Source organism: Lutra lutra, chromosome 4 (assembly GCF_902655055.1).
Source record: "Lutra lutra chromosome 4, mLutLut1.2, whole genome shotgun sequence".
In the NCBI taxonomy this organism is placed as follows: domain Eukaryota; kingdom Metazoa; phylum Chordata; class Mammalia; order Carnivora; family Mustelidae; genus Lutra; species Lutra lutra.
In genome coordinates this window covers 113,549,740-113,567,658 of record NC_062281.1, presented here as the reverse complement: position 1 = coordinate 113,567,658, position 17,919 = coordinate 113,549,740, and the positions used below count along the sequence as shown (strand labels likewise).

Genomic DNA, 17,919 nt, shown 5'->3' with positions numbered 1-17,919 from the left:
ACATTTCACAAGGAAATTCTTTTTTTTAATTTTATTTATTATTATTTATTTGACAGACAGAGATCACAAGTAGGCAGAGAGAGAGAGGAGGAAGCAGGCTCCCTGCAGAGCAGAGAGCCCGATGCGGGGCTCGATCCCAGAACCCTGGGATCATGACCTGAGCCGAAGGCAGAGGCTTTAACCCACTGAGCCACCCAGGCACCCCAACAAGGAAATTCTTTTAAAAGCAAAGTCTAGGGGCGCCTGGGTGGCTCAGTGGGTTAAGGCCTCTGCCTTCAGCTCAGGTCATGATCCCAGGTCCTGATCTCTGCTCAGCAGGGAGCCTGCTTCCTCCCCTCTCTCTCTCTGCCTGCCTCTCTGCCTACTTGTGATCTCTCTCTCTCTCTGTCAAATAAATAAAAAATCTTAAAAATAAAATAAAATAAAATAAAATAAAAGCAAAATCTACTAAATCAAATCTAAGGACAATAAAAGACCATATTGAAATAAGTCCAATTTAAGAATAGAACTCTGCACATACAAAAACTGAAAACAAAATAATAAACAGTTTTGTTTGTTTGTTGTGTTTGAGCAAAACAGTTGTGTAGGTGGAGATGCTTTGGAAAATGGAAGAATTTTCAACAAGAGCCAGGAATGTTTTGGTGATTTTTGTGGATGTATTTCCAAAGATCAGAAAAAAATATACAAATCACTACGTGGGAATTAAGAAACAAACTCTTACATACACATTAGAGCCCCAGTAAAGCAAATGAACTAGCTTAACTTGGAGATTTCCTAAAATTTCATTTGTAGTTTTAAAAATAAGACATGGAGAAAATGGGCTTTCTCAGAACTGGTCTATATGTCCATGGAATGGTGCAATTAAAGAAAACTAGGATATCAAAAAAATATCCTTTTTTGTTTTATTTATAAGAATGAAGGAGATTTTTACTAATCACCATGTTGTAAGAGAGTTAAAGCTTTTAATAAATTCCTTCACTGTTCACGTTTCCCTGGGATTTTTTGAAGAGGATTGCATCACATAAAAACATATTTATTAATTTGGTAAATTTTAAAAAAAGGTATCTCTCTTCTTTCCATGGGTTTTTTTTATAAGCTTACATTTATATATTTATCATTGTAATTAGGATAATTCCCACTACTACCACTGACACTGCCATCTACCATGTATATTATACAGCAGGGTTTCTCAAATTTTTCCACATTGTAACACTCATTGAAAATAGCATTTGTATAGCACACTGGGGTGAAAAAAAAAAAATAGAAGGCTTCTTCCAGCAGAGATTGAAAGCTAAGGAAGGTCTGGGCCCCAGGCCCAAACCCAGAAGCCCTGAGGGTTGTAGGCATCACTATCCTGGCACACACACAGCCCATTTGCACACATCGGGGTGTATCGACATACCAGTTGGGAAGCTCTGGATTTGATATGAAAGAAGTGGTAACATTAAAAAACAAAACTACATTCTCCTTTGTTTGTTTGTTTGTTTGCTTGAACCCAAATTTTAGCAAGAGATATTTCTGTATTTTGTATCTCACCTTTCTATTGAGATTGTTTTCAGTGTCCCTAGTGATGAAGAGGATGAGAACTACATATTTGAGCTTTATGTCTCCAGTAAATGCAATTAGCAAATGTGAATCTTTTCATGGTAACTTGGGTTCTTCTTTTTTTCTTGATATTTCTCAACAAAAAATTGAGAGTTCTAAGTCACAAACTGAATTTCTAAGCAATTGTTCCTGAGGTAATTATTGACAGTTTGAGGAGAAAGACTAAGGGAGCATACTAGGTAATTTGATTTATTTTAAACTTTTATTTTTTTATCTAAAATATAATGTTTTCATCTAATTAAATCTCATGTAAAAAGGGATCAAGCTTGCCAAGCAGTTTAACTTTAGAGAGAAATGTCTTTAAGATGATTAATGAGGTAAGAAGGAAAGAAGAGAGGAAAAGAGAGGAGGTGGGAGAGGCAGAGACTTATCAATTTCTCTTACTGTGTTCAAAATTTAACAATTCTTTCTGTCTAGAAATTGTTATATGTAGCTTTAATCTCTTCTACTACAATGCAACTTCATTTTCTCTTTTTATGTCTTGGAGGGCAGAGGTTCCCAAGAGTGTAAGAGAAGTTAAAGAATAACCAGCTCTATAACCATGATTGGGTAATGTTGACACAACTATAAAATAAAAGCTATTCCACTTGTTCTATAGCCCTTAAACTTTGGAAAAGTGTCCAATAGTGGAAAATTAAAAAAAAAAAAAAAGTCTTCCTTGTTTTGCAGAGGAAAAGGATCATGAGTCTGTCTATCCATGATAGATTGGGTCAATTGCATTTCTTTCCAAAGCTTTTAAAAACATAACTGAAGGCTGAAAGAAGTTGTATGTCATCATTATGATGTTGGTAACCTGTGACACTTAAGTAATTGATTCTTATGTTCATTGTGCTTTATTAATAATCCTTTGTATATTTCCTGACACATTACTCTGCTCCTACTTCCATAAAAATCTCTTCAATTTTAAAGATAGTCTCATTGCAACATGTACTCATGAGGGCTGGTCTCATCCGATGAAGAATGAGATCATGTATCAGGAATACCCTCTGAGCTTTTGTAACCTTAAAACCAGTGTGAAATTGGATCACAATTACAGAAAAATACCCAGTCTGTAACTATTTGTCTCAGACCTCTTAATGGCAGCTCTTGTACTTGAAATGACTTAAGACTGTTCAACATCAAATTCTTTCTGAGGAACTTACTGAAGTACATTTGAAGTTTGTCATACTCCTAGGAAGTTTTGGAGGAACTGTTGGTTTCAACATATGTGTTGAAACAATGGGGTTCTTCTCATCTTTATTGGATAGGACGGACCCATTTTTTCATTTCGAAATGCACAACACATGAAACTATACCAGCTGTTCTAACATAAGATTTCTGATGATCCTCAACACATATAATGTATTAAATTTACCCAATATAGTCACTGTTTATTAGAGCTTTATTGCAAACATTGAATTGATACAAACATGGTACAAATGTCTAGAAATTATTAAACACATAAGAAATGCACACTATCATTATTCCATAGCATTTAGAGAAACAAGGTGAGGTCGTGCTATGTCACTTATTATCTAGAAAGTCCTTCCTCTCAGATTTTTCCAAAATGATAATTAATATATTCTTTTTTAAAGTATTTTTATTTATTTATTTTAGAGAGAGAGAAAGAGAATAAGTGCACATGTGAAAGTGAGGGAGAACAGAAGAGAAGGAAGAGAGAAAAAAAACTGAAGTTGACTCCATACCCAGCACAGAGCTGATGAGGGGTTCAATCTCACAACCCCAAGCTCATGATCTGAGCTCATGGACCAAGAGTCCAGTTCTAAACCAACTGAGCCACCCAGATATCCCTCCAAACTTATAATTAAATAAACCCTGGGCATTAGTAGATTTTGAGGAGAACCTTATTTTCCTTCTTTTTTCTTTATTTTTTTTTAAAGATTCATTTATTTATTTGAGAGAGAGAGAGATCACATGCCAGAGGGGCAGAGAGGGAGAGAGTCTAAAGCAGACTCCCTGCCAAGCTTGGAGCCAGATCTGGGGCTCAATCTCATGATCCTTAGATGATGACTGAGCTGAAACCAAGAGTCAGAAGCTCAACCAACTATGCCATCCAGATATTATTTGCGTGAGAATGTTATTTTCTCCATTTTTAACCTCTGAAGTTCTGTTTAAAGGAAAGATTTCCAGATGCCCACACAAGAAAACTTTCACTTGTAAATAAATTTCCATGATAGTTAAATTTATTTCTAGAACACTCTCAACTAATGTTTCTTATTAAGCCATTTTACCATTTTGAGTTGATATAAAATATGCCACTTCTGAGTTATGATCCTTACAAAGTGAACATATTTTCTATCAAATAAACATTACCATTTTTCTGTTTCTTATAGATTCTTGATTGAACTTTCAGTTAATTACAATACTACCTTTTCTATGAATTTGGCAGGTCTAAAGTTTTCTTTATAATTCAGTAACCAATTTGAGTGAATTCATTTTGGCATCATATGGAATTAGTTTAAATGATTTTTTTAAGGTAAGTTTGGATTAAATAACAAAATTCAATTTCGTAAGTGTAGCTCCGTTCACCCATTTAATTGATTCTGATTGCCCAAAATATGGACAAATATAGTTAGTGAGCTGCATTCATTAGAAAGCAGAAAAGTCAAAATAATTTCCTAACTTGGTTATTAGTGATACTGTTATATGTTCTTGCCAGTTTCTGTATATAAAGCTATATAAAACAAAGTAAAGTTATAGATGAAGTGTTGTTTTTAGACAATCACATTAAATTCCTTTTAAATCATTCAATAGCTATGCAGAAAACTTCTATTTTTATTGAATACTGTTTTGCAAAGTAACTAACTCTATTGCATTTAAAAGCTTTGCTGTAGTATTAATGGATAGATTCTGTCTCTGGTTGCATGCTGAAGAATTTTCTCCATTTATGGATTTATGAGGACATTTTAACATGAAACCCATATTTTAAAAGTGTGAAGAAAGGGGGTGCCTGCGTGGCTCCATCGGTTGGGCATTCGATTCTTGACTTTGGCTCAGGTCAAGAGCTCGGGGTCCTGGGAAGGAGCCTAGCATAGGGCTCCATGCTCTGTACATAGTCTGCCTGTCCCTCTCTCTCCTCCTCTGCCCCTCCCCTTGCTCTTTCTCTAAAAATGAATAAATAGAATATTTTTTTAAATAAATAAAAATATGAAGACAAAGGGGGTGCTATCCTGATCTTTGGGTTTGGGAAATTCTTTTCTTTCTGCCCCAAGAGAGGTTATTTGTTTGGAGGTCAAGTTCAAAAACTACCCAGTGTAAAATTCCCATAGTTATCTGGCCCGGAGCTTCACTTGGAAGACCAATTATATACCTTTATTAGTGAGAAATTCTAGCCAGAGCAGATCACCTGCAGAACCCCACCATCTGCTGTGAGCCCATATTTTTAATGCAGTCTGGCTTACTCTTTAGCTAATGGTTGATACACATCTAAACAACATATGATACCACTTCCCAATTGCCAAATTAGCAACACTTTACTGAAATTAGAAAACACAAATGATATAAATACAGTAGGATCAACACTTTAAAACAGGGACAGTGGAAATGAATTGATAGTCCCTTTAAAAATCAATTTTATAAGATGCATCAAGAACTTTTAAATATTTGTATCATTTGAAGCAATGAATTCTATTTCTGGAGATCTATCATAAGGAAAAACTAGAATACTGATCAAAAGTTGTATTGAGAGGTATTTATGACAATGTTGTTTGTAATATTAAAATAAATATTTCATTCAAATTAAACATCCAACAAAATGGAACTGGATAAATATATTATAATACACTTATATGGGGAAGAGAGATTACTAATAATTAAATTATCTGTAAGATTATTTACAATATGGGAAATGTGTTGAAACAATGAAAACTGACAATTGAAAAAACAACTGTTAAAAAAGAAACACATTTATGAATCATTATATCTGCATGGGGGTGCATATCTGTATTTGCACCTATTTCTGCAGCTTTTGATCTAACTATATTTAAAGTGGGTAACAACCTTCAAAGAGATAATGAAATAACTTGTCTGTTCTTTTAAATTTCTTTATACTTTTCTTCATTCTCAAAATTGCATAAAATTAGATGAAATTATTTTTATAATCACAAAAATCTTATTTTAAAAATGGACTCAGCTCTTGGTAGTGGAGAAGAAGAATACCCTTCATCTGCTCGTGTGGCCCTGTGTGGCCACAAAAAACACTATCGGATCATCCCCATATATTGAAAAGTTCTATCACTTATCATGGGTGACCAGATGGGATACATTTGATAACTTGGTTTATAAAATTATTATCAATAGTTGGCTTATTGCATACTAAAATTCCCAATACTTCCCTTTTGTCAGGTGTTAGAACAATAATAGTAAGTTGAGAATTTTTCTAAAATCACAAAGAAGGTGTGAAAATAGTAACTAAGAAACAATTATAAAATCATACAGAACAAGACTTTTATAACTTGTCAAAATACTACAAAATTATTTTTTTTTCCTGTGAAGATGATTTCAATGTATACCTCAAGTGCTTTTTTTACAAACAATATTGACTTTGGAGAACTTGAATCTGTAATGTTTAGCAACTAACTGGAGTTTCTTAATTTCACTTAGCATATATCAAAGCCAAATCTTAGAGTAATTAAAGGATCTTTGTCTTCGTACTAACAATTACTCTGTTTTGTCATATTGCCCCTAAACTGGGAACTAAAGGAACAGAAAAATGGTCTTAGGAAAAGAATAACTTGGAATTATGCATAACTTCTCAATTACGTCCCAGTAACAGAAGTCTATGGAACACAGTGGTGCTATCAGATGATTTTTGTTCATGCGAAACACCGCAGCTAACCTTTATTTTAGCACTTTTTTATTGAATAAATATAGGTATGGAAAATGTTTGTGAATGAATTGAATTGAATTAATGTGTATGAAGTTTGATGGGCTCCTGGCACACCGTAGCACAGTGTTCCATGCATAATAAGAACAAGTTGAAAAGCATGCGGAATGAATGAATAAATGATAGGCATTTAATGAACCCTGACTCCCTCCCCCTTCATCCCGGTTTCTTCCTTAACTGATAGCTATGTCAAAAATTCAAGTCTGCAGTAGGGCCTGAAAGATTTCACATTTAAAACAATACAAAACAGGGGCGCCTCTGTGGCATCGTCTATTAAATGTCTACCTTTGGCTCGGGTCATGATCTCAGGGTCCTGGGATTGAGCCTGGCATGGGGCTCTCTGCTCAGAAGCGAGTCTGCTTCTACCTCTGCCCCTCCCAACCCCAACTCCCCACCCTTCATGCGTGTGCCTGCTCTCTCAAATATTTTATTTTTCAGTGTACAACCCAACAAAAATTAAATTTATCTTGATTAGCATAATTTTTAAATTTCCAGAGTAAAGTAAGTTTAAATAGTAGGCAGAATGCTATGGTTTTTAGTTAAATTCAAGCCTCAGAAAACTGGAAAATTTTACATGTACCTAAAAAAATAACCCCATAATATATGTTTTCATGATTACAATAAAATTAGTGATATGCCTCTGTAGTTGTATTACTGTATTGAGAGATACAATCATGATGAATTTGCATGAAGAATGCAAATTTTGTTTTTGCCGTAGTGATATGACTTTTATCACATGTGGCTACTACATTTTTTTAAATTTTTATTTATTTAATTTTTTTTGACAGACAGATCACAAGTAGGCAGAGAGGCAGGCAGAGAGAGACAGGAGGAGGAGGCAGGCTCCCCGCTGACCAGAGAGCCCGATGTGGGACTCGATCCCAGGACCCTGAGATCATGACCTGAGCCAAAGGCAGAGGCTTTAACCACTGAGCCACCCAGGCGCCCCTGTGGCTACTACATTTTTAATGGATGCTTAGCAATTGAATCTATAGCTTCTGTTTGATAATGTCTATTTTAGGAAAAAAATCACATTCAACAGGAGTTAGAAAAAAATTTGATTTTATATTGATTGATGCTCATTAATTGTTTACCAAGATATTTAAAGATTGCCCAAACTCATCTTCTGAACAGATCATTTGCACAATCAAAGGGAAATAAAGCATAATTGATGGGACTAGCATTCAACAAATGCCTTGTAAGTTGAATTTTATATATACTTTATATACGTGGTTTTATGGATAGCAGGAACCAAGTGATATATTCATTTTTGGTAGAATTTTCAGCAGTGAGCTAAGAACTTTCATATCTTTGTTTTAGCTAATTTGAAGATTTGTGTTTGTTTGAAAATAATTTTAAAATTGAACTACCCAAGAACCTAGATGTCCATCAACAGACGAATGGATAAAGAAGATGTGGTATATATACACAATGGAATACTATGCAGCCATCAAAAGAAATGAAATCTTGCCATTTGCGACAACGTGGATGGAACTAGAGGGTATCATGCTTAGCGAAATAAGTCAATCGGAGAAAGACAACTATCATATGATCTCCCTGATATGAGGGAGAGGAGATGCAACATGGGGGGTTGAGGGGGTAGGAGAAGAGTAAATGAAACAAGATGGGATTGGGAGGGAGACAAACCATAAGTGACTCTTAATCTCACAAAACAAACTGAGGGTTGATGGGGAGGGGGTTGGGAGAGGGGGTGGGGTTATGGACATTGGGGAGGGTATGTGCTATGGTGAGTGTTGTGAAGTGTGTAAACCTGGCAATTCGCAGACCTGTAACCCTGGGGATAAAAATATATGTTTATAAAGCTGTAAAAAAAAAAAAAAGAAAGAAAGAAAGGATGAATACCCAAGTTTTGTAGCAACATGGACGGGACTGGAAGAGATGATGCTGAGTGAAATAAGTCAAGCAGGGAGAGTCAATTATCATATGGTTTCACTTATTTGTGGAGCATAACAAATAGCATGGAGGACAAGGGGAGATGGAGAGGAGAAGGGAGTTGAGGGAAATTGGAAGGGGAGGTGAACCATGAGAGACTATGGACTCTGAAAACGATCTGAGAATTTTGAAGGGGTGGGGGGTGGGAGGTTGGGGGCACCAGGTGGTGGGTATTGTAGAGGGCACGGATTGCATGGAGCACTGGGTGTGGTGCAAAAATAATGAATACTGTTATGCTGAAAAAATAAAAAAAAATTAAAATAAAAAAATTGAACTACCCAGTACTGAGTTTTATTAAAAACTACAAATGCAAAGCAACTGAAATATTGATCATTTTTTAAAAAGGGGGGGAAAAGGAAGGAAATGAGAAATTGTTTTATTTTTCAGTCAAAATGCCATTGCTGATTAAAGAAAAATATGAGACTTCATTGTACGCTACAAAGGAGGATCTCATCAAAGTGTCCTCTTGGTAGCCAGCTAGCTATATAAACCACAAAAAGAGAGTTGCATTAAAAATACAATATATTGAAACAGTAATTTTTCAATGCTATGTAAATACTATGGACATTTTATATTCAAAGATAAGCAGAATCAGCAGATAGTGACAGTTTTAAATTTGCTAAAAATCAATAGAAGAGCAGTAAAATGCAATTTTCCTAAGCCGGGCTGTAGCTTCAAGTGAGCTGAACCATTCTTGATTCAACTGAGAGATTTTTTAATAGGACTTAAGAAAGTGGATTTAACATTGTTTCATTTTATTATGAGTCGAGGAATACAAATGTGATATGCTTTGAAGTAATCTACATGCTATTTTTATTAGCTTTAGAGCTTCTATATACATATTTTATGTTCTTTCAGAAGCTTAAATAATATTACATTCTAATTATTATTTGCAGATGGTATTTGTTTTTCTCATAATGACCAGTCAGAAATCAGTGCTCTGAGTTCCATGAAAAAGAATCATTTCATGTTGAGTAGCAGTTACTCAGTATGCATTCTAGCTCTTGCTCTCTCAGAGGGAAAGATTTAAATAATGTATGGCGGGTTCCTTTGTAATGAGGCATTCTTTTTTTATGTTTTGTTGTGATTTTGTCACTTTAGAGGAAATGTCGTTAGTTAAAGGGTCACAAATCATATCAAGGATTTCATCAATGCCATATAATTGATCTATATATATTTTAATGGGGGGGTGAATGTCATTCAAGGCTCTTGGGTATTTAATTCAAATGCTAAATTTAAGAACCATGAGCATATTGACATGTTAGAAAAAGATATAGAATTGTGTGCATAAAACAAGACCTGGGTGAATTTTTTTTTTCCTTTCTTTCTCATTAAAGATTGATCTAAAGATTTTTTTGAGGGAGAGTTATTTGATAGCCATAGTCACTTTTTTTGTTTCCCAGAGTGGTAATAAAAAAATCGTTCAATAAAACACAATTTCCCTTTTCTCTTGTGTCCGGTACTCCCTTCCCCTTCAAATGCAGCTGTTTTCTTAAAGCATCTTTCAAAAGTGAAGACCATGGGAGATAAGAAAAAAAAAAAAAAAAGAATTTCTAAAGAGCCTAGAAGCTTTTTAAACATCTGATTGAAGTCTTGCTTCTAAGTGTGGCTTCTAAAATATGCTATCTTGAAATAATAAAAATAACAAATCTCTGTAAATTTTAACAGAAGAGTATGCTTCCTAAAGGTATCCTTCATTATTCTGTCATCTCTTTTCTTAAATATTTCCTGTATGTGAAGGCACTTGTATCCTCTAGCACACCTTCCTTGTTCAGGTATTGATACTTATTTTGTGCCTTTGTTTTTATTGCCTACACACCTCGCTATTATGCCATGTCAGGCCCTTTGTCAACTGACAGTATGTGTAGTCTGTATTTGGGATACATATTTAGGAGGTATATAAGTAGCAGCAACATATAGAACCCAAATCAGCAACCTCATATGCCAGAGAAAATTATTTCTTTCACCAAAGTTCTGTAATATTCTCTTAAAACACTAGCATGTTAATTTTACCTGTTTTCCAAAGAGCATGTCATTATTATTGACGTGCTGCTGGCTTTATGGTCCCAGGATGCATGAATTATTAGTGTTGCTTGACATTTTTAAATCCCCAACTCTATAGCCTATAGCTATACTTCCCGTTAGCTATTACGGGCTTTAAGAGGCTGTGCTAGTTCTTGATCAATGATTGCTCAGTAACTCAGAGGTGTCAGATTCTCTTGTGGGCTTTAAAAAAAAAAAAAGAATCATGGTTATTTCTGGACTTTATAAGTCATTATCTAAATAAAATTGTTAAGTGTTGTTATGTATCCAAACCCTGGAGGACATCTATCCTGATTTTTGTAAAGAGGACTACACTTGCTTTTCCTTTTTAACATTATTTTTTTAAAAATAAAACAGTATTATTCAATGCAATTATTATTCAGTTTTAGTGTCGTTAGTCTCTAAATGCTTTAGTCTCTAAATGCTTTAGTCTCAAAGTATTCAATGAAATATTATAACAGCATATCATACATAATTGAGTATGTCTGAATATTTATTATCCAAAAAGTCCACCTGATTAGGAAGAATAATGAAAATATTTGAGTTACAAAAATGCATAACATATTTATGAATCTTTAATTTTCCAGGGACAACATACTGATTCTTACTAGACTGAGTTTTTAAGTGGTTATTTGCTTGTCATGGAAAGATATAAATCCTGAAGGCATGAAACATAAAAACAGTAATATCAAGATATCTGCTTTTTTTTCCCCAAGAATTGTCTCTCCTTTTATTTATGTATATTTGCATTCTCAGTGTGTTTTTCAGTGTGAGAAGATGGTAACTGACTCCCAAATTTTTAAGTAGTTAAGCAAATCAATGTATTCTTGGGGGATCCTTAATTGTTAAAGAATCACAATAGAGATATATTTTATTTCATTTTTTCCCTTTAATAGACACTTAGCCTCCCCTATCAGCAGGAAGCACTTTAAATTGGGACACCTGTAATGAAACCCAGTACAGTTAATTGCTTGTTAGTCTTTTACACTAGATCTGCACTACCAGTTTTGTTGCTAAATTGCGGTTTTGGAAACGCGCCTTATCCCGATTGACTCCCAACTCATGAAAGGATGTATTCCAAAATCCCAGTGATTAGTTCCAGTGATAAGTTTAGAATACGAAACACATTTTCCAGTGTTCTCCTATTCTGAAACCAATGGCCTATTTTAAGTCCCGTCTGAAGCATTTCAAGCCCTGTGATGCATCTCTCTGTTTTGAAATACCCTTCTCCTTTGGCTTTCATTCTTCTTTTTTCATCCCACCACCTAACCAGTCTTTCTCAACTTCCTTTCTGGGCCCCTTTCTTTAGATTCTATTTTTTGATGCCCTTTTCATTTATTTACTCAAAGAAACTTTATGAACTATTTACTATGTATACTGTACTGTAAAAATATCTGAAGGATTCAAAAGTGCAGGCAACAAAGACACTGTCCTGAAGACCTTGATCTTTAATTAGTGAGGAAAGCTTGAAACATATCATTCCAAATGGATATCAGTGCCTCCCTTCTCCCCACCTTTTACCTGAGTGATCTCCCTGATCCTCAGGACTTCAACCATGGTATGAACTGACCAGCCCTGACACTTCTCATCCATAGCTCTATATCCACTTCCATATGGACCTCTCTCTTTGGATGTCCTTGAGGCACTTAAAACCCAGTGTGCCACACTCTAAAATTTCTCTGTGCCAATGCTGCTTTATAAAAAAAAAAAAAAAAAAAAAAAAAAAAATTCTTGCTCCTCTACTAGATTCTTAGTCGTGAATGTTCCCACTTGTTCATCTACTAGATTCGTAGTCGTGAATACTTTCCCATCTGTGTTAATACAGATTGTGTTAATACTTGTGTTAATACTCTCCCATCTTATAACCTCTAAATTATCTTTTACTAGTGCATTCTGTTTTGTCTTTTTATATTGAATCTGATTTTTGTTTTTGTTTTTTACATCTCATTCTTCTCAGAAATACCTTCTGAATATCAATCCTCATTGCCACTTTCTTATTTCAGGACTATATCACCTCTCATCTGGACAAACGGCAATAGATTCCATATCCTATTTCCCAACCACACAGACCAGTGGAAATTTAAAAGGGGGGTTGTAATCTTTCAAATTGATTAAAAGCACAGCTGCACCACTGGCTAGTTAGTGCTCTTGGATAGTGAACCGCTTGAAGCTTCAATTTTGCCACATATCACATGAAGTGATGATCTGAACATTTTAGGTTCATTGAGAAGATCATTGTGTAAAACAATCCCTAGCATATATTAAATGCATACAAATATAGGTTAACTTTTTTTACTTTAATTTATCCCAGACAATACCATAAGAATTATCCTCCTTTAAAAATTTGATCATGGGGGGCGCCTGGGTGGCTCAGTGGGTTAAGCTGCTGCCTTCGGCTCAGGTCATGATCTCGGAGTCCTGGGATCGGGCCCCGCATCGGGCTCTCTGCTCAGTGGGGAGCCTGCTTCCTCCTCTCTCTCTGCCTGCCTCTCTGCCTACTTGTGATCTCTCTGTCAAATAAATAAATAAAATCTTAAAAATATATATATTAAAAAAAAAATTTGATCATGGGGTGCCTAGGTGGCTCAGTGGGTTAACCCTCTGCCTTCAGCTCAGGTCATGATCTTGGGGTCCTGGGATGGAGCTCCACACCATGCTCTCTGCTCAGCGGAGAGCCTGCTTCCCTCTTCTCTCTGCCTGCCTCTCTGCTTACTTGTGATCTCTCTCTTTGTCATACATAAATAAAATTTTTTAAAAATTTGATCGTATTGCCCTATTAAAGATTTTCATTGCCTTCATAATGCTTACAAATCATACTCCCCAGGATATTTTAACTCCAGGTTACTTCTCCAGTCTCATTTCCTGCCTCTTCTCTCCGGGCCCGTATTGAGTAAGTTATGCAACCTTGTCAACCCTCACTGAGCTTTCCAATCCCTGTAAATATTTGATGTCTTACCTACACTGTTTCTGCCCCCCAGTTTGAAAAGTTTTTTGCCCACCTTGTCTCTTGGCCAGACTCTTACTCATCTTCAAGGCCTAGATCAAATGGCACATCTTCTGGAAGTCTACACTGACTCATCCAAGAAAAAAATAGTTCTTCCCCCTATGCTTCTGCATCACCTTGTTTACAAATAGTATATTAATTTCTTGCAGTTTTCCCTATGTGTTTCAGTTTGTTAAACAACAATAACAAGGACAGCGACAGAAATAATTTATGGAGTGCACACTATATGGAAGGCGTTGTGCTGTGCCCCTTCTATTTGCTTGTCTCTAATTAGACTTCACTACAACACAATGAGGTAGATGCTATTTTACCCCTGTTTTACAGATGAACAAACTGAGGCTTAAGAAGTTTGCAGTTAGTTCCAAATGAATCATTTATGTAGCTCTAACTTCAAATCCATATTAAACATTACTCATTTATTCTAAATAGCCTATGTTGGCTCACCAGATCCTTGGAGAATATTATAAAAGTAATAAAAATGCCATTTGCAGATTCTTTCCATGTTGGGTAGCTCATGGATCCTCTGAAACACTTCTGTGGACAGCAAGGAATCCGCTGGTCTGAAGATAAGGCCCCTTTCCTTACAGATCAAATTTTAAATTTTATAATCTGATGAACAAATATTCTCAAACTTTTTGTTTTCAAGCAATATCCACATTTCAAATGAGAGCCTGCAGTTAATCTGTATAATGTGGCTTCTCAGGAACTCCAAACCCTTTAGGTTCCATAGAACAAAGCTTGAAAAACACTGAGTTGAGATAATGACACGTTCAATTCCTTAGAAAATGTTGATTTCTCTTCATGTTGGAGAGCAAGCTGTTAGGAACTGTACCTGACTTATCACTGCATTCATCATCGGCTTCTTAAGGAGTTATTTACACAATCAAGATTTTATATGAATATTTCAATGAGTTAGGATTTAAAAGAAAAGTAAAACATGTCTCCACAAACCAAGGTAAGTAGGGCAAATTGCTTTTTATCACGGAAACTGAGCAGCATCGGCAAATAGCTGACAAAAATGGAAATGTATCCAGATTATTGAGACCACCCCTAGACACATTTGGATCAATGCTCAAACACGTGAATTATAAATTAATCAGTGGATAAAAAGAACAAAGTTGTGATTATAGATGGGTGGCAGCGATGGTAAGCTGACTGCCAGTGGACTGAGTTTGGCCCACAAATGTTGTTTGTCTTGTAATTTTTTTTTTAATTAAGCCAGTATTTAAACACCAGGGTATTTGTTTTTTTACATGAGTCTCTGGGTTTTCCGCTTCTCTTGAAAATTTGGAAGCTCTGACAACACTGGGCTCAGATTCTCACATGGTGACGATTGGCTAGAAGTGAACAGCAGCTGTTCCCTCGACACAGGACTTGTACTTTGCATCACGGCCCCCGGCAGACCCATTTAACACATTTACCATACCTGCCCATCCCCGTTGACAGTTGTAACCCTAGAAGACTGGCCTGGAAATCTGAAGAGTTAACAGTAAAACTGTTATTTTTAATAATGCATGATATGTTGCAATGAGGAAAAAGTCACTTCTTCTTAAGTGCATATGTTAAAGATACACACTCCTAGTCACAGGGCCTGCTAAGACTCCCAAGAAATGATGTAAATAGAAAATTCCCACATTTCGTGTGAATTCATACCGGTTTGACTCTGGAGGAAAAAAGACTTGAATTCTAGCCTACCGGTTAAAGGCAAATCAGTTCTACAGGTAGTAAGCAGCATGGCATTCAGGCAGTCCATGATGAGTATGAAATCAAATCCAGAAGCCAGATATTATTTCAATGGCTATGGTATCCACATTTAAATGCAATTTTTAATGCCCATTGTCTATAAGAAAGACAGGGAGTGGGGGTGGGGGAAGGCGGGGATCAATTTTCTTTTTATTCTCTAGATACTGGTTTTAAATCTGTATATCACCTTGTAATTAAAAACAATAATGTAAACAAAATGTAAATGAGCAAACATTTTAGTTCACCACATTTTATAATTCTTTGTTTTCTAGTGTTTCTATGGAGTGATGATGCTGATAGTATTATTAACATGGTCTAGTAGGTTATAGTACTTCCAGCTATTCTAAGTCCTTACAGTTCTGTAGGGCCTTGAAGGAAGTTTGCTCTTGAGAAAAGAATAAAATAAATAACTATGTCAAGATCTAATTGTTTGTGTTGGCTAATAATTGTAACACTAAATTTCTATTCCTGGGGCTTTGTTGAAGCTTAGACCAGGGTGTATATATGAAAGAACTGATTTGATTTAGGATGACTTTGAGTCCCGTACATTATCATGGAAAAAACAGCTCAAATCTCTTTGATGTGTCACTCATCTTTCGGCAGACCTGCTAATATTAGAGCACTTCATTTTTTTCCAAAGCACTTTCACATACTGCAAACTTGCCTTTAGGTATTGCAATTAAGTCAATTTTAGGATATTTACCCTAATGCAAGTATAGACAAGGGTGGCTCAAAAAGGAGGACAACTGACCGATTCAGGAGTTTTCTTTCTGCTGCAGCAGTCCTTACGACTGAGAGACTTAATAATTCTGCCTAGTAGGTAACAGAAACGATACTTGGAAGACTCTGGAAATGTAAGACTTGGCATCTATATAGAACCTTACCATTTATTTACCATTTGAGATTTGACCATTCACAAACCAGCCCAAAAGTTCATGACATTTAAGAACTGTGATCATTTTTTGAAGCTGAACATTTGAATTATTTTCTTTTCAACTCTGGTAATTTGGAGAGAATCACTTAGCTGGAATGTGAGTTGAGCCACTCACTGGGTATCACTGCGGTCTGTTCTCCAACCATCTCTGTATACAAAGCATTTCTCTTGGTATGGTTAAAACACACACATGCAGACACATGCAACTTGTGTGTGTCTGCATGTGTATGTGTGTGTGGAAATAAAATTTGGTCTTCAAAGAAAAGAGACACTCAGCGAGACAAAAATAAAAGGAATAACTTCTGGTGAAAGGACGTCTCAGCTGAAACAGGCCAACTCTATCAGTGTTTCTATGTTTGCAAATGTAGAAACTTAAGATTTCAAAAATTAAAAATCTCAGGGGTCCACTGTCCTTTTGGTATGTTTTTTAATAATAATTCTCTTTAACAATGCACAGCCTTGAGTTTGCCAGTCTAATCTTCAGTCAAATCAGAAAATATTCATTGAAAGCCTATTTAATCAGATTATGGGAAAACAAAGCATTGTATCAAATAAGTTTCCTTCCAGAGGTACTCCTTCCCCTCAAGATTTAAAGGCTTCTCTTTCTGGTCATATGTTCCACTAATTATTCACATTCCTTTTCACTCTGCTGTATTTTTGCATATGTCTTTTTTTCTCCTTTAGATAATCTCTATGCCTAAAAGCTATTTTCACTCCAGATTCAGATCAGGTGGTAATTTCTCCAGGAAACTTTGCCAAGGAGTCTACCCAGCACTCAGTCAGATGTTTTCTATTGTATGAGATTATCCATTTGTGTGCTTGTCTCCACTCTGGTATCACCTGCCATCCCTCAATCTTTAGCTGAATGAGGGGTTAAGCCGTGTTTGTTTGTTTGTTTTTCGTTAGTGGGTATCTGCTGTGCATTTCAAAGTGCCAGAAGCATAAAGATTCATATAATTTCTGATAAAGTTTGATGGGGGAAACTGCCCATCAGGGAGAATGATATGAGGAGGTGAGGTGGACACTGTCCTGGATGTTTTTAAGAAAAGCTAGAGGCAGCAGTATTCAGCATAGACAGAGTATAAATGTGCAGTTAATTGAGAGCTGACAGGACACGGCCAAATGAGGAAAGAGCAACTACACTGGAGAATAAACTTGCAACAAATCTAAGAAATATGGTGGCCATTTGTTCAGTGACCATATGATTGGGTTTGAGCCTGGGCCTATCAGGCAGTACTTTGTCAAAATGATCCTACCAGATGTGTTTTAAATCCAGAGGAAATAAAACATTTAGGATAACCCAAAAATGTTTCAAACTTCTTAAAAATGCAAATGAAATATTTTTAAGAAATGCATAAATTATAAAATTCAACCATATATGTAATCCTAGTAATATCTGTGCTGTCAAAAGAGAAATTATAACTGTATGCCGCTGACTTAACTTTGTAATGATTGTAGTGTTCTTACATGTTTGCTTATTGTAATATTAAATAATAGAAATAACAGTTCCAGACAAATTATTTCTCAGTTTGATAATTGCTCTAATTATGAAAATCTGATGAAGCAAGGATTCAACCTGGAATGGCTCAAGTCTTTTGATTCTCCTTTAAAAATTTATATTTATGCTTCCCTAGGTTTGAGGGAAAAAATGCATATATATGTTTATGCCATTTAGTGTAATTTGCAGTCTATTGATATAAAACAGTCTTTAACACATTGTTCTATTTACAAAGGATTACTTAATTTTGTGTG

General features: G+C 35.5%; 1 long non-coding RNA gene across 1 annotated transcript in view; it reads left to right on the top strand.

Moving 5' to 3' along the window:
• LOC125098420 (uncharacterized) overlaps positions 1-15,081 on the top strand; it is a 104,870-nt gene extending 89,789 nt beyond the window's left edge. The window contains exon 4 of the long non-coding RNA XR_007126816.1: positions 14,749-15,081. This is a non-coding gene — a long non-coding RNA (uncharacterized LOC125098420). The remainder of the gene's footprint in view (positions 1-14,748) is intronic.
• Positions 15,082-17,919: the final 2,838 nt, after the last annotated feature.